Genomic DNA, 18,086 nt, shown 5'->3' with positions numbered 1-18,086 from the left:
TTTACAGATGCAGCCCTATCTTCCTAGGGCACAGCAACCAAACTTAAACCATAGTGCCGGGGACATCAGCAACCGGGGGTGGGGGAGCATCTGGTGGTGATATTTGTGCTAAATTCATGCCAAGAGACTCCTATTCTTGTGGGATAATTAGTATTTCACTTCTATTTTGTTTTCTTATTTGGGAGCTGAAACTACTGAATACACATAAAAATTATGTTTATTTCTGTCTTATTTCAGTCTCCATCATCTGCTTCTGATGAAATGGGATTCTATGCAGATGAGTGGTATTAAAGGGAGTGATGTGGGAAATAAGGAGACCATTCCTTTTCCTGTTTTCTCTCCTTCCTTTTTGTGTTAGTCAGTTTTTCGTCACTATGATGAAAATACCTGACAAGAACAACTGAAAGTTTATTGCTCTGGGTGTGAGGTGAGTGGAACATCATGGCGGAAGGGCATGGTGGAGGAAAACTGCTCAGCTCCTGGCAGCCAGAAAGCTGAGAGAAAGTGGACATGGAGCTAGGGCCAAAGTATAACCCCGCGTGACCCAGTTCCTCAAGTCACAGCCCACCTGCCTAGAGTTACCACCAGTAATTTATTCAAATTATTAATCTAGCAAATGGATTAATCCAATTGATGAAGTTCTTACTCTCATAATCTAATCCTTCCACATCTGAACATTCCTGCATTGCCTCAGGAACATTTTAGGGGACACATCATATCCAAATCATAACATCCATCTTCTCTTCCTTTCAATATACACATATACATACAAATAATGTGGAGCTGAAGGGAGGTACGTTTTATAAGAAAGTCAGCTGTGGCCAGCAGTTGGGTGTTTGGCTTAGTCTTTAGCCTCTGGTCCTATTGATAGGGGATAGATAGACATGATTAGTTGGGAACATGAGGATAAAGGAATAATTTTATAATATGAGTCCACTGTGCTGACCCCACACATGCTTTCTTTCTTAAAAAGCAATTTAGCTGTAGCCCTGACTTGCTTAATTCTACAGGATATGTTACATTCCTCAGCAAACTACCTGTTAACTGCAGAAGAAATGCAGGCCCAAGATGCTGATAAGAAGAACACAAGTTACCCTGAAGTGGGGGACTTTTGTCTCTCACTGACACAGCCCATATCCCAGAACTCAGGAGGATCAGGATAATTACCTAACCATAAAATCTGTAAAAATATCAGTCAGCATGGGCCAAAGTGACCTAGAGTTGTCATGGCAGTGCCAACTTGAAAGGTTCAGTCATTCTGTTGGACCTAGGTGGAAATGTCTGGAAACTTCCCTGGGACCCCCAATAAAACTGTAGGGCATGAGGGGCATGTCATCCCTCTCTTCCTTGAGAGTGTCCCCTTTCCCCACCTTCTAATAAATTTATGTGTGAGCAACATGTCTGAAATCTTTCTGGCATGATTGCAAGAATCTGGATTTGAAGAGGGAGCCTCCATGCTGCCTGGGTTTCTGGGCAGGCCTCATGCCCTGTAACAATGGAACTGACACAGTAGCCTCTGGTATTCTTTCAAATCCATCAGAAGTAGTTTTCATGTTGGTTTGGCAAGTGGTGATTATGAGGTAGATCTTAAAATCGACTAGGACAGCCCAGCTGTGTCATTGACCTGAACATTTCAAAGGGTGTATAATAATGATTAGGATGAGGTATAAAGCAACAACAAAAAGTGGTTGAATTTGGGGAAGAGCTTTGACAAGGAATTGAGCCCATTTCAGGTCCCTCCAAGCAGCTGGCCTTATCAAACACAAGTTTGAGTTGTCCTTTTTGTGAACTGTGGCACTCCAGAAATTATCTCTCTTTGCAAAAGAACAACCTTCTTTATTTAATCAACCAATATTCTAACACGTCCTAAGGACTGTGCTGGACCTCAGAGAGATAAGACAATGAATCCCTGTGCTCCTGGAGGTCACTTTGTGGAACATACAGGAATCATCTTAGAGGCTTGATCTTCAGAGGATACAGCCTGCTAATTGTTCTCAATGGATTTTATTGGAACACTTAAACCCAGAGATAGGAGACAGGTACCCTCATTCCTGTGATTCAAAGTGTCAAGGTGCCAGACCATAGCATGTGAGCAGATTTAAAGAGAGGATGAGGAAGGAAGCCTCCATCATTGGATGGGTTTCTGGGGAACTATCCTCTTCAGTTGTTTCTTAACTGTTTTGAGTATAAATAAAATGCAGTGGGAGACAAGAAGACAGAAAAGACAAATGCCAAAAGTATTCAAGGAAGGCTTAATGGATTTTTAAAGAGTTAAGTTGCTCTTTAAGTGGTGATTATACAGTAGGTTGACATTGGATTGACTACAATTTGGGTTGAGATAACACAGTTCCAAGAAAACTACCGAGGATGACAGGATTTGAGAAAATTTGCCTTAACCTCGAGGGTCTATATCCTATGGATTTCTCTAGTGTTTATTTCTTCCTGCCCTGATTTGGCTTTGCTACTGGTACAACCACTGGTGTCTTTCTTTGACCCCTTCACTGTCCTGTCTCCTACCAAAAGCCACATCCTAGGGTATCCCAGCACCTGTGCTTGGCTCTCACCTGACACAGTCCAGCTTTGTCACACCGGCTGCAACACAGACAGTTCTGTTTCCACCAGAGATCATGCAGCAGCCTGCAGCTCTGAGGCCTCTGTGGGCAAGCGATGAAGAGCTGGGCCTGCTGGCTCTTTTGTTTGCATACACCACATTTGAGATGGGCTATCATTAACCAAATGGAGAGCAGCTGTGCTTACTGAGAAAGTGTGCTTCGTCAGATTTGTGGACATGTCGACTTTTTTTTTTTTTTTTTAGCCAGAATGTCTGGCTCTTGAGGGCTCAGGAACATGAGAATCAGCCTCAGTGGATATTCTAGAAGACCCTCCTTCTTTTTGGTGTTATAACACCTCGGCTGACCTAGTGATGAAGCTGTACATTCTTCAGTTGGAGGATCACGCCTTTGGGATGAATAGAGCTTCCCTGTTAAAAGGCACATCCCACTAACAAGATCTACCAGCAAACACTTCCCAGCCAGGGGCCTCTTCTTTATTGTGAATTAAGGGCTGGCAACTTCCTCTTGTAATTAATCAAAGAGCTGAAAAGGAATCAAATGATGGAGATACAAGTCCAGAGCAGGAATCCCCTGACCTGCAGGACACCAGGGACGAGAAGATTTCTTGATGTGTGTATAGGACACACTTTGTGGCTGCAGATAACCACAGTTATTTCATTCCCATTGTATAGATACTACAATTTATTTCTTTAATCAGTTATTTATGGATATTAGATTATTTCCAAGTTGAAGATGTTGTGATGCTGATTTTTAAACATATGTTTACATAAATGGGTGCATACATTTCTTTTATGTGTATATCTTGGGGTAGAATTTGTGAGTCATAGTGTATGTAATTATTCAGTTTTGGTAAGATCCTGCCAAATAGTTTTTTCAAAGAAGTTTTATCTTTTAGTACATTTCTCAACTATGCTGAATAATTGAAGTAAAATTTTGGTATGATTTCTCTTTTCCATTTTAGCCATTCTGAGGGTTGTAGGGTGGCATTGAGTTATGGCTTCAATTTGCCTTTCCCAGGCGACCTTGTCCTGTGACCTTGGCCATATGGGTGTCTTCTTTTGTGAAGTAACCAGGGTATGTCTTATGATTTGGAGGAGTCCTTATACCTCTAGATTTAAAGCCTTTGTCAGACATGTGGATTGTAGAATCTCCTACCAATTTGCGACTTCCTTTTCACTCATTTAATGGTGGTATCGTATGATGGACAGAAGCTCTTACTTCTAATGCTGTCAACTTATCAATCTTAGTATTAGTGCCTTTAATGTCTTAATTAAAAGGTTTTCCCTATTCCAAGGTCAAGAAAACATCTCCCATTTCCCTCCAGGAGCATTAATTTCTTCATTTATACCAAGATCTGCAGTCCATATGCAATTTTTTTTTGCATGTAGTGTAGGGTAGGGTTTGAGATTCAATTTTTTACAGGTGGATATAAAATCAGTCCAGCACAGCTTATTGAAAAGACCAACATTCCTGCCCTGTTACTGCAGTGGCATTTTTGTGCTAAGCCAAGCGACTGTGTACATGTGGGGCTGCATCTGGATTTTCTATTTTGTTTCATTGGTCTGTTTATGTCAACTCTTGTGCCAATACTATATTCTCTTAATTGCTAGAGCTCATAATAGGTGTTGGTATCTGATATAGGGGATATCAGGCTTCTCTTGGTTATTATTTGCCTGGTTTATCTTTTTAATCCATTTACTTTCAACCTTTTTTTCAATTTTTATCCACCCAGCCCCATGAGATTGCCAAAACCTCTGCTGTTCCTCTGCTGCTTATCAGTGGTCCTCTGCCAGGTATGAGTGTCTGGAATTGGCTATTTCTCCCAGTGTAAACGGGGCCAGCTCACCTCCCTCTGCTTTGCTTTGCTCAGGGGTTGGGCCCTTCAAGTCTTAATTTCTTTTTTTCTTCTTCTCTTCTTCTGACTCTTTCTTTTTTCTTTCTTTCTTTTCTTTTCTTTCTCTCTTTCTTTCCTCACCTATTCAGAAGCTGCATTGCTTTGCTCACAAACCATTCCATCCAAGCATGCTAGCTGGAAGCAGGTGTCCTAGAACTCTTCTATTTTTAATTTGCAAATAAAAAGTGGACATTTTATTATAAAATCAATCAATGCAATTAACCATAATATTAAACAAAAGAGAAAACACATTATTATATTAATAAATGAAGGAAAAGATCATTTGATAATATTCAACACTCATTTGTAATATTTTTACCAACTAGGTCTAGAAAGAAATTTCTTCAATCTGATAAATCTTTAAAAAATTATTTGTTAAAGTAATACATAAAATAACAAAATTGTACATATTGTGGCATATTATATGTTATTTTGATATATGTCTACATTGTATAATGTTTAAATACAGTTAGACTCATATAATTTTTATGGTAAAAATATTCATGGTACATTACTGTTATCTACATTTCTCCTACTATGCTATAGCACACCAGAACTTCTTGCTCCTGCCTATGACTTAGTACCCACTGAGCAGCCTCTTCCTACCTCTTCCATCCCCTCTTCTCCCCAGTCTGGTAACCACTTTTCTACTCTTGATTTCTATGAGATCAACTTTTTATATGCATCCTTCTGTGTTTGACTTATTTTACTTATTGTAATAATCTCAATGAAAGTCTGATACTAAGAATCTGATGCACACATCCAACATTTCTCTCCCTTTACATTTGCTCCATTTAAAGTTGGAAAGAATAACATTGGTATTTTGATTGGGATTGTAATGAATCTGTAGAGTGCTTTTGGTAATATGGTTATTTTGACAGCATTAATTCTGCCTATCCAAGAAGATAGGAGATTTTTTCCTATCTTTATAAGGTCTTTAATTTCTTTCTTCAGTGTTCCACAGTTTTCATGGTGGAGATCTTTTACCTCCTTAATTATATGTATTTCTAAGTATTTCTTTAGATTATTGTATATGGAATAGTTTGCCTGATTTCTTTCTCAACAGATTCATTATTGGAGTATAAAAATGGTTAATTTTTAATTTTTATATGTTCATCTTATATCCTTCCACTTTGCTGAAGTTATTTGTAAGCTCTAGTCATCTTAAGGTATTTTGAGGTCTCTATATATGGGATCATGTCATCAGCCAACAGAGATAATTTGACTTCTTTTCCTATTTGTGTCCCTTTAATTTCCTTCTTTTGCCTGGTTTTTCTGGTAGAGTTTCCTGAACTATATTGAATAAGAAGATTGAGAATGGGCATCTCTCTCACTCCTGATTTTATAGGAAATGCTTTCAGTTTTTTTTCCATTCAGTATGATGTTGGCTTTGTATATAGCCTTTTTAATGTTGAGATAAGTTCCTTCTCTCCTTAGTTTCTTCAGCATTTTTAACAAAGTGGGTGTTGGACTTTGACAAAGGCTTTTTCTGCATCTATTGAGATGATCATGTGATTGTTGTCCTTAATTCTATTTATGTGGTAAATTACATTTATTGATTTGCTTATATTGAACCAAACTTGCATTCCTGGGATAAAGCCCACTTTATCATGGTGTAAAATCTTCTTAATCTCTTTTTAAATGTGCTTCACTAATATTTGATTAAAGATTTTGCTTTTATTTTCATCAACGATATTAGTCTGAAGTTGTCTATCCTTGATGTGTCTTTGTGTGGTTTTGGTATCCAGGTGAAACTGTTTCCAAAGGAATTCTTCACAGAACTGGAAAAAAACAGCTCTAAAATTCATATTGAAGAATAAAAGACTCAGAAAACCAAAGCAATACTAAGTAAGAAGAGTGATGCTGTAGGATCTCAACTTGTACTACAGAGCTATAGTGACAGAAACATATGCTTTTGATATCAAAACAGACATGAAGACCAATGGAATAGAAAAGAAGACAATGACAAACCCCATAAATACAGTCATCTGATAATCAGCAAAGGTGCCAAAACATACATTGGAGAAAAGGTAGCCTTTTAAACAAATAGTACTAGAAAAACTGAATGTCTACAGGGAGAAGCATGAAACTAGATAACGGCCTTTCCTCCTGTACAAAAGTCAACTCAAAGCGATCCAAGCTCTGGGAGTCAGACCAGACACTTTACAACTACAAGAAGAAAACATTCGGTCAACACTCCAACAAACTGGCATAGGCACTGATTTCATTAAAAAGACCCCCAAAGTTTAAGAAATAAAACCAAGTCTCAGTAACTGGGACAAAATGAAATTAAAAAGCATCTGCACCCAACAAAAGAAACAATTCATATAAAGACAGAGCCTTTGTCAGCTATACCTCTGATATAGAATTAATATCTAGAATATATGACAGACTAAAAAAAATTAATACAATAAAAACCTGAGTCGATAAATGGGCAAAAGAATAAACAGACATTTCTCAAAAGAAGAAATACAAATGACCTAAATATTTATTTTAAAAATGCTCAACATCCCTAGCAAATCAAAACTACACTGAGGTTGCAGCTCACTCCAGTAGAATGACAATCATCCAGAATACAAATAATAATAAATGCTGGCAAGGATATGGGGGGAAAGGTATTCTCACACATTGTTGGTGGAACTGCAAATTAGTACAATCACTTTGGACAGTAGTATTGAGATTCCACAAAGGACTTGCACAGAACCACCATATAGCCCAGCTCTCCCATTGCTTGGTATTTATCCAAAAGAACTAAAATCAACATACTAAATTGTTATTTTTTTTTTAAAGAGAGAGTGAGAGAGGAGAGAGAGAGAGAGAGAGAGAGAGAGAGAGAATTTTTTTTTTTAATATTTATTTTTCAGTTCTCGGCGGCGGACACAACATCTTTGTTGGTATGTGGTGCTGGGGATCGAACCCGGGCCGCACACATGCCAGGCGAGCGCGCTACCGCTGAGCCACATCTCCAGCCCACTAAATTGTTATTGACATATTAATGTTTATATCAAAAAAAGTCAAGCCAGGAACACATGAATGGATAAAGAAAATGTAGTGATCACACACACACACACACACACACACACATATACTGGGGCTTTACTCAGCCATAAAGAATAATAAAATTATGACATTTGCTGGTAAATGTATGGAACTGGAGAGTATCATGATAAGTGAAATAAGTCAGATAGTCAAAGGTTGAGGTTTTTCTCTCCTACATGAAAGTAAGAGCAAAGTAAGGGTAAAAAGCAGGGGGAGGGAATTCCATGAAAATAGAAGGGAGATCAGGGATCTAGAGGAAGGGGATGAGAAGGACTGGCAAAATGGAGAAACTACGGGATGAAATCGACCAAATTATGCCATGGAAAGAGTGTACATCGGGCTGGGGTTGTGGCTCAGTGGTAGACCACTTGCCTGGCCTGTGTGAGGCACTGGATTTGATTCTCAGCACCACATAAAAATAAATAAAGGTCTATTAACAACTAAAAAAAAGAATGTACATATGTGAATATACCACAGTGAATTCTACCTCTATGTACACTATAAAGCACCAATTAAAAAACAACAATAAATAAATACATAAAAAGGAAGAAGAACAGGGGGAGGGAAGAAGGTGGGGAAAGTGGAAGTATTGGGAATTGGAATGAAGTAAGTGATATTCCACACATGAATGGATATGTCAGAAGGAATGTCACTACTATACATAACCATAACACACTAATAAAATCATTTTTTAGAAAGTTGGAAAGCAAACAAAGATACTATTGACATTATAGTACATATAGTTGGGAAGATCCTTGCTGATGAAGTAATACATACATACAAAGATACACATACATGTGCATACACATATTTACACATACAATTGTAAAAGGGAAGATGCAAAACTGTTAGTTTTCTTATAAAACCTATATTTGGGACTGGGGATATAGCTCAGTTGGTACAGTGCTTTCTTTGCATCAGAAGGCCCTGGGTTCAATCCCCAGCACAACAAAAACAAAAACAAACTATAAGGATCAACAAAATTTGATGTCTGGTTATGAGAATGTCTCCCACTCATGTTCAAGTTTTCTGATCATGAGACGATTCCACTGATACTATCATGAGTCCTACTGATCAGGCCCGACATCCCTCTGCCCACATGCATTCTTCTTCACAAGACCAGGAGAGGCCAGGCCACTCTGGATTGCCACGAGGTGCTTGATGGGACCCTGCCACCCTAGCAGAAAAAGGTGGATGGTAGTTCCTGCTGCTCCCGAGATTGTACATCTAAAACCTTTGAGAAAGTCTGCCTGCCTGTCCTAACTCAGTTCATGAGGTTGGCCAGAAGTGCTAGTCAATGACTGCTGGACTAGAGTAGGCCAATGTTCATTACTGGACTAAAAATCAGCTAATGAGGCTATGGAACTTGTCCAGAAAGAATGTGGAGAAGATATTTGGCAAATGCACAAAGGTTCTCAAGATCCATGAACCCCTGGTCTGAGTCCAGTAAAGACTGTTCTTCTAAACAAAACAAAGCAAAACAAAAAACAAAAACAAAAGAATGCAAACAAAGTACTAGAAAAAATAAGAGAGTCCATTGTTATTTCCAGCAACAATATAACATATGTAATGTTTGTCCTTATTGGAAGTAATGAAATTGAAGAGTGCCTAAGACACAAAGGGAATAAACAATCTATCAAAGGACATATAAGAAAGCATTTTTTAAATGAAAAAAAAACCATATCAGTGGGCACTCATTATTGAGATACTTCACCCCAAATTAATCTGTGAATATATTATGTGACACTCTCCCTAGACAGCTCAGGTGACATGCTACAGGGAAGGGCTGACACTTGAAGACAATGAAAAGAGGGAAATGGGGAAAGAGGCAGAAGCAGATTTTACAGAGGGTCCAGAGGAGTGAATCAGTGGCAGTGAATGACAAGGTTGACAGCAGGAAGAGGCAGAGGCAACAGATGGATTTGGAACCACCTCTATGGATGATGACTCATGTCTGATCGCAGGAGACCTGCTGAGCCATGTGGAAGGCTTGATATACTGGATGGTGGCCACATACACGTCCCTCTCACCATCCAGTATATCAAGGGTCTGATGGCACAATGGGGTATTCCTTGTCAAATTCAAAGACACCATGCAGCATTTGGGGTGACATTCCAGCTCTCTTGCTAATCACACCCGAAGTGAGGAGTGACAGTTCTGAAGATTAGAAATATCCAAGCTTCCCATCTCTTTTCAGCTACCACCCACTACTACAGTGGAGGGTCTTGGAGGTGCCAGGGTTAAATTGCAACCCATTTCTGATTTAATAATAATTTCAGTAATTTGGGATCCTGTCTTAATATTCAGTTTGGAAATAAACCTCTGAGACACTGCCTCTCCTTTCATCTGAGTACAATAGAGATGGCGGACTGCTGTAGTCTGTTCTCTGTTAAGCCCATTTTTATTAGGTGGGGGACATTGTGGCAAGTTTACCTTTGCAGTTGAAATGTGCCTTAGTGGGAAGAAAATGCACATCCAAGGACCCATCCCCACCAGGAAGGTAGGATGGTCTTGTTCAAGGTTCTCCATGGGAGTAGACTGCAGCCAGCAGGGCTCAGAATGGAGGATCCTCTTCTGGGATATAATCTGAACACATATCATTAGTATCTTTCTTGGGATCAAATGAAATCACTAAGAAAAAATGAATTGTACAGTGACCATGTAGAGTTGGGACTCTTAAAGATGAGAAGATGGAAAGAAAAGGGTGAGATGCGATGTATCTTTTCTAACATCTTATTTTCATTTGTTAATTAACTAGAATTAAATAGTTAATGCCTACTAATAATGAATTCTTACTATGTGTCAATACCCATAGTGGGGTAGGGAGGGTGAGCATGGGAGGAATAGACGAACTCTAGATAGGGCAGAGAGGTGGGAGGGAAAGGGTGGGGGAAGGGGGTTAGCAAGGATGGTGGAATGTGATGGACATCATCATCCAAAGTACATATATGAAGACATGAATTGGTGTCCACATACTTTATATACAAACAGAGATATGAAAAACTGTATTCTATATGTGTAATAAGAATTGTGATGCATTCTGTTGTCATGTATTTAAAAAATAAAGCAATTTTTTAAAAAAGGTATGCCTTGAAAAGATTTATACATGAAAAAAATGACCTACTTTTTTGAATCTCAGTTGCCACATCTTTAAAAAATTAGAGAGAAGTGAGCAACCTCCTTGGCTAGTCAAGCTGTCTTAGGAGTAGAGGGTTGGTCTCTTGAGTTACATCTCAGGTGTATTAGTTGGCTTTTCCTTGGAGTGATGTTGCTTCTCTGAGAAGTATTCTCCAGTTTATTGCTCATGTGTCCCCGTCCCACAGACCAGCAGGCTGAAGGGGTTATCACTGGAGGCGAGTGAGCATTACAAATGATCTTGGCTTAGTATAAAATTGAGAAAGCTCCGAGGACATTTCACCTTGGCTGCTCAAGCTTAGCCTAGAAAAAGTGACCTGACTCCTGTGGCGAGGAAGAAGGGATCACTGGCTGAGAAGCTGCTAGAACACATTGTAGCATCCTCGACAGCACATAATCACTTCTTGGGTAGAAACATAGAGTTACTAGAAGTCTAATTATCTCCTGCTTGTTAACAATCCTGGCCTGTGTCCTAAAGACTTGGCAGTTAGCGGGAATTCAAGATGAAGATTGTTGCTGAGTTAATGTGGGCGGAATCTTGGGGGCTGAGGGGAGAGACCCCAAGGAGCCGTGATCCCCCGTGTTTCTTCTTGTTTATCTGAGCCTCTCATGGTACCAGGAGGATATAGAATGTCATACAAAAAACATTTAGAAGGATATCTGAAAGCCATTTCCTGTTCAGAAGATCATGTGTGTGAATGTCCCTCCATGTGGCATTTCTGAATATGGTCCTCTTGGGTGCTGCTGTGGACAGAAGCTCTGTCTTTTCTGGATAAGATGTAATAATAGCTGGAGGTATCCACCTTCGTTTCCAATAATTATCTCATATCTAATTCCAGCTCCAGCTTCTGTTCTGGTTTCTCCAATTGACATTTGGATGAAGGAACCTGGTAGTGGGCAACACCTGAGAGGGAAGGAGACAAGATCTACCGGAGAGCAACTCATTCCTGGAGAGATGCAGCCCTCCATGTCTTGCTTTCTCTGTTCCAGATAAACTCTTTCTATCCTCATTCCACCCTGGATTTGGAGCAAAGGGGGAACTAGTCTGCTTATTTTCCCCCCTTTAACACTTTTTCCTCAAGTTACTTCTTATCCTCAGAGACAAAGAGAACGAGGGTGAAGGGATGAGGTCTTTCTTTCCACAGTAGCTGTTCCTGAGGGTGCCAGCCCACAGTGCTCAAGGAGGCCTCAGGGCACTGAGTGTCCAGTGACTGGGCTGACAGTTGTCAGTGGATAGAAACTAGGCAGGGTCTTCCAAGGCAATGAGTTTGTGTGTATATGCATGTAGCATTTCTCTGGCTAAAATTCCAATTAATTTGTATAAAAATTGATTTTAGAAAGGTTGTCTTTGTTGGAAAGACATGCATATATGAAAAGTGACACTCTCATGGCTGAAAAGTTTCAGAGCAAGAACAGGAAGATATCAGGACTGTAGGTGTGGGTAGAGATCTGATGGTTTTGAACAGTTAGCTGAGGTAGGAGGAAAACGCTGAGTGAGGTGGCTAAACCTTTTCTTATTTAATAGAATTGGCATTTCTGCACCAGACTTGTGAGGAGGCTTCTTCCTCTAAGGTGCAAGCCTATAATTTGGGATGTATTATGGGCTGGTAAACAGTGGTACCACATATATGTTCCCAGGGTCCAAATAGAAGTTTATATATGGGTGTGGGTCAATGGAGAAAAAGATTCTTATTTTTTCCAGTCAATTAGAACATTTTTTCCAGAAGAGATTAAAGTCACAGACATGGCTGTGATTGTTGCCTTTCTGCTTTCTGTGTTGCCTGAGCCCAGAGGTACGGGACAAGCTGGTGGAAATGAACTAGAGAAAATGGTGGGGTCACTGATTATCTCAATTGGCCTCTGAGAAAAACAATCTGCTTGTGGCTAAGGTACACAAAGGCTATGGACGAGCTTCGAAAAAGGCTTTGGATGTCCACCTGACTTGCAATCTGGGAGCTTTCCTGGAAGGATTGTTTTTGAAATAAAAATTTTGGATAAATTGGAAGGAAGTCCTCTGATTAAGAATGGAAGTAAGAAAAGTAAGAACCAAATTAATGAATGAAAAAACAAGTCTGAATTAGTGAAAGACACACCAAGCATATCTTAGAGTCTTTAAAAATGTGCTTTTTAGTGATTATTTATTGCAATCTTTCAGGTTTGAGAAATGACATTCTTTGTGGAGAATTCTGAGCATAAGTAAAAGTAGATGGACTCTTTCACTGAACATGCTTGTGCTCTTCACTGCCTAGTCCTGGTGGTGATTTAACCAGGCCAAGTCCATCCCCCCACATCCATGCCCTCTCGCCTCCTCCCATATTCTTTTTTGAAGCAAATCCCATAAATCACATTGTTTCCTCTATAAATATTTCAGCGTGTTTCTTGTAGAAGACAAAGTATTGTTCTTCTAATAAACAAGATGAAACTTTTGCTCATATGTCCAAGCCGATGGAGACACAGACTATTTGACCTGTGAGATCATACTTCAAGGGACTCAGCTCCCTTAGAGATTCAGACCCACTAGCCCTGAGTTTCTAACTTATATGCGTATATGACAAACTGAATGGATAGCAATGCTGTGTGAAACAGCCCCTCTGTTGTGAGGGCTGCTCCTAAGTGAGTGCAGGGTGGTCGCCATCAGGCTGTATTAACTGGGTCATTTAGCTCCAAGCAGACTGGAGTTACTAACTATAGAGGAGGAGAGGAGAAAGGAGGAGGTTTAATATCACCAAGGGAAAAGGGATGGGCTCTCCTTTGAGAAGTGCTTTCATTGCCTGTAAAAGGGCAGGATGGGCCTAATTGGGAGTGGAACCACACAGAAGAAATCAGCACAAACAGGCCAGTGTATTTTCCTGCTTCAGGAGCCTGTACACAGACTTGGAGTGTTACTTTTGCAGCTGGACAGAATCTTAGGTCTTGCATGGAAGTCTGCCTTCCCTTCTGCCTTCCAGGGCCAAGGTTAGCTGTAGGGAGGGAAGGGTCAGGAGTGACAGTCTTCCCAGGAGGGGCGGAGGCTGTATTAAGCAGAGCTTGTTCAGGCTCCTTTCCCCCAGCACATGCTCTCAACAGGCCAGTGGTTCTGTTTATGTTTTTGCTTTACAGTGAGCATACCGGGGAGCCAGCAAGCCAGAGAGCAGGGGTCACAGAGTTGAGTTGCAGTCCAAGGACACGCCACTGATGTTGGCTTAAAAAATGATTCCACCCTCTGATTCTTGATTTCCAACTATGAACAAGGCTCTGATGGGACCTGCAGGCATCCTGCTCTAGGCTGAACCCCTCCTTGGCTTTTAATTGAGGCCAGTTCTGTGATGAATCCATGCCTGGAAAATGTGGGCGTATCAGGCTGTTAATGATGGGATGAAGCCCCCACTGGAAAGCAGAGACCCTCGTGCCTCTGTGCTCTGGCTTTCTGTGTGAGAGGGCGCTTCAATCAGCTGAGCTCTCACCTAGGGAAAAAACTGTCACCATTTCCCAGGCCTGCAGGGAACGTCCCATTATAAAGCTCTCTAAGCCACCCAGAGAAGAAAAAGAAAAGAGATGGAGGTCGGAACGCACATGTTGGAATCCCAGATCTAGTGCTGGTTAACTTTCCGACCCTTGATTTCTCACCTGTAGAAAAGGACAGTAGTAGGGGAACCTGCAAGTCTGTTGTGGGTGTCAAATTAGATGACGTCATCTTTACAATCCTTACATGTTTTATTATTTTGTTGTTGTCATTATTATTTCAAAAAATCATAGATTTACACATCCAAGAGAACAGTGGTCTGAGTCTCTCAGTGGCATGACATCACCACATCTAATAGCCAAGTAAAAAGGAATATTTCAGTCCTGCTATTTATTAGCTGGTGTAGTTTAAATGAAGGACCAATCCTTCCTTTCTTCTTCCCATAAAAAAAGTGTAAAGATCTTCTGATAATTGGTTATAACAATACTAATGCCAAATTCATCCTTGTTTTGATTTCCTGGCCCCCAGCCAGTTCTTCCTGAGTGGGCTGGCTGCAGTTTTTCTTTTCTTGACTTTCTTTTCCCTAAGGACACAGGATGTTCACAAAGTACAACATTTTCCTTTATAAAGAATCCCCCCCCCCTCCAACAAATCCAAGGGTTATTAATGGATTCTCAGTCCCTCCTGAAGTCACTGACCCAAATAACCGACACAATTTTAAAGCCAGAGAGTCACATAAAGGCCTTCAAGTTTGGACCTGCTTGTCCCCTTGGATCTTTCTGTTGTCCTTGAGCATGGAGAATATCTTTAGAAAGTCACATACTGGTGTTTATTTGAATGTGATGCTGTATTGTGTTATATTTTCTTGCCAACTTGATGGTGGGGATTAGAAGTAATTGAAACTCATTTATGAAATAAATACTCAACTATTCCATGGTAGTTTCTTTCAAAAAGAGTTCATTTGTTTGCTTACACAACAGTTTGTTGAGTGTCTACTCTGTGCTAATCCTTTTGAAAGTATAAAGACCAAAAGCTCAGGTTCCTACCCACAAGGAGCTTAAATTAAGGAGCAGGTAGGAAAAGAAGAAGAGGAATAAAACTTGGGGAAGGCCAAGGGAGTGATAGAAATCCAGGAAGGCTGCTTCCTGGCTCAGTTCACTTCTTATTGTCCCATATCCTGGATGGACACCTCTTTGTGCTCCTCCTCTGCCCATTGCATTTGACCTCACTTCACAGTCCACTGGAACAGACGCCTCTCAACAGGAGGGAGGGGGTGCTGGGGCCACCTCCTGTCTTTTCATGCCATCTGTCTCATCTGAACTTTCTGTAGCACAGAGATTGTGTCTTTATGACCTTTGGGTGTCTGTCCTGAGGGATTCCAAAGCTTTTTCAGGAATGTCTCTGGGAAGAAGGCAGAGGGTTACTGAACTTTGTAACCATCTCCCCTTCCCCTTTCTCTCTCTCTTTTCTTTCCAGCTGGCAAGACTGCATAACCAGAGCTCGGAGTCCTGGTACTGCAGGACTGTTAAGAACTTTCCGAATCCAGGACTGTCCTGAATTTGACTGAGGATTTGGGAGGACATGGATCCAATGGTCTATTACACCTGCGTCTCTTTGGGCACCTGATGTGACTCATCTCTGTGCTTGGCTAAGTTGAACCACACTGGAGGTAGAGTAGGAAAGAAGGGCTAGAGGCCCTCAGGGTTAATAGTGTACCTGGGGAACCAGCCTCCTTTCTTAAAACCACTATGGACAACACATGGGCGCATCTGACTTCACTCTGCCTTTCTTGTCCTCTGCTTAGAGTTGGTGACTCTTTCACCTGCTAGCTGTCAAGTCACTCAGTCTTCCTATTCTTCCTCTTCCTGCCACTTTAGCCAAGATTCATCAGGTCATTGCTTAGATTATTTCATAGAGTGTGAGTTGGAACATTTGTCCAGAATAAAAATCGGACTGATTGATTGATACCGTGTCTAACAGCCACCTATGGATTTGTCCATAGGATGAAAACCAACATCTCACTGTAACTTCTGATGTCTTTCTTCACTTTCTCACTCCTATTCTCCTCTCCAGCCTCCTTCCCTCCCTCCCCAGCAAGCCGTATGATCCTGAACATGCCCATCTGTCTTTGCAAGTGCCTGCAAACCAGCTTGCTCTTTTGTCCTTTCCTCTTTTCTATGTCTGGAAACATGAGCCTGTGTGACCTAATGTCATATGCCTACTGAAGACACCTATAGCCAAAGCCTGGGTCACTCCCTCATGTGGCCTTTGGTGCCAGCTTGAATCACCACATTTGGTCATCATGACATTTATCTATTTATTTATTTTTAAATATTTTTAGTTGTCAATGGACACAATCCCTTTATTTTTATTTACTTATTTATTTTTATGTGGTGCTGAAGATAGAATTCAGTACCTCATAGGTGTGAGGCAAGTGTCCTACCACTGAGCCACAACCCCAGACCTAGCTTCATATTTAAATGTGCATCGTGACGAAGTATTAGGATGACAGGGAAGGAATTACTGTCTTATCCATCACGAACACTTTGGCACCAAACTGGATGGCTCTGTAAGTGTTTGTTAATGGTTAAAGTAGTAAGGAGCTTAGATCTTAAAAAAAAAAAAAATCTCTCCAGGTTTAAGTCCTCTTAGGTTCATTTATTCATTTATTTACGCATGCACGCATTTACTCCTTGTACAAACATTTACTGAGTACCTACTATGTGGGAACTCCCTCTCTCTCCCCCTCTCTCTCTAGGCAGCAAAGCCTTGATTAAACAGACATGAAAGAGAAGCAGCTGCCAATCTTTCCTCCAGGAAGCTCTGCTCCACAGGCCTTCATTTAAGAATCCTGGGGCTTCAGTTTCCTTTCGTCAGCTTTTTCCTTAATGGCCAAACTCATGGTGGCAGTGACAATGGATTCTGCATTAGTATTAAAAATTTATTCAATAAATAATGGATTAGAACCTCTGTTTAATAATTATTAATGCACTGCAATTTCAGTTGCCCAAATCTCAAGATGTTTTAAACATAACTAATTGAAAACACAATTAACAGCAACTTGCTGAAATAAATCTGAAAGGCAGAACACCCTTGAAAACCTCAGATTCTAACAGAAAAAGTTCAAAATCAGCCCCCCCTCCCCATACTGCCCTAAGACGGAGAGTTGATGCTGGGCTCCAGAGAGAAGGACTGTGGTACTTTGTAAGGTAAGATTTGGGACATGAAGATGGTTTAGTGGCAGCTTCTCTGCAGCTACTAAACCTCAGGTGACCATTTCATTATGCCCAGGGACAGGGGCATTTGTCTGGCCAGTATGCTGTGCTCAGACACTTATATCAGATAGGTCCTGAGAGAGGCTTATTTAGTGATCTCATTGAAGTCCAGACTCGGGTCTGGTGGTGAGCTGGGCTGGACATTGCCTGAGTCAAGTGTGTTTCAGAGATTTGGGATTGCAGGGTCTAACTGTGCTCAATTCTGGGCCCTGAGGCTCCCTGTTCCTTTCTGTGGCTAGTTCTATTCATCCTGATCCAGTCAAATCATGCAGCTGGGTCTTTGGCCAGGGCTTAAGAGAAGGGCCCTTTTGACTTTATTCCTTCAACAACATCAGCAAAGACAGAAAATGCATTGAGGCATTCAAAGGTTGGGCCTGGTATGGTTGTTGGGCTTTAGAATCCTAGAGGGGCTAGAAGAAAGGCACCAGGCTCTGAGATGGGCTTAACATGGCAAGCATGTATCCTTTTATCCCACTTTTGGTCTTTTAAAAAAATCTTTTATTTTTATTCTAATTTGTTATATCTGACAGCAGAATGCATTACAATTCATATTACACATATAGAGCACAATTTTTCATATCTCTAGTTGTATGCAAAGTAGAGCCATACCATTTGTGTCTTCATACATGTTGTCTTTCCTACCCCCATGCACCCTCCCTGCTGCTCACTCCCCTTTGCTCTCTCTAGAGTTCTTCTAATCCTCTCATGCTCCCCTTAACAACCCCATT

Source organism: Urocitellus parryii, chromosome 12, assembly GCF_045843805.1.
Source record: "Urocitellus parryii isolate mUroPar1 chromosome 12, mUroPar1.hap1, whole genome shotgun sequence".
In the NCBI taxonomy this organism is placed as follows: domain Eukaryota; kingdom Metazoa; phylum Chordata; class Mammalia; order Rodentia; family Sciuridae; genus Urocitellus; species Urocitellus parryii.
The sequence above is the reverse complement of the archived record's forward strand: the minus strand, read 5'-3'. Positions refer to the sequence as shown.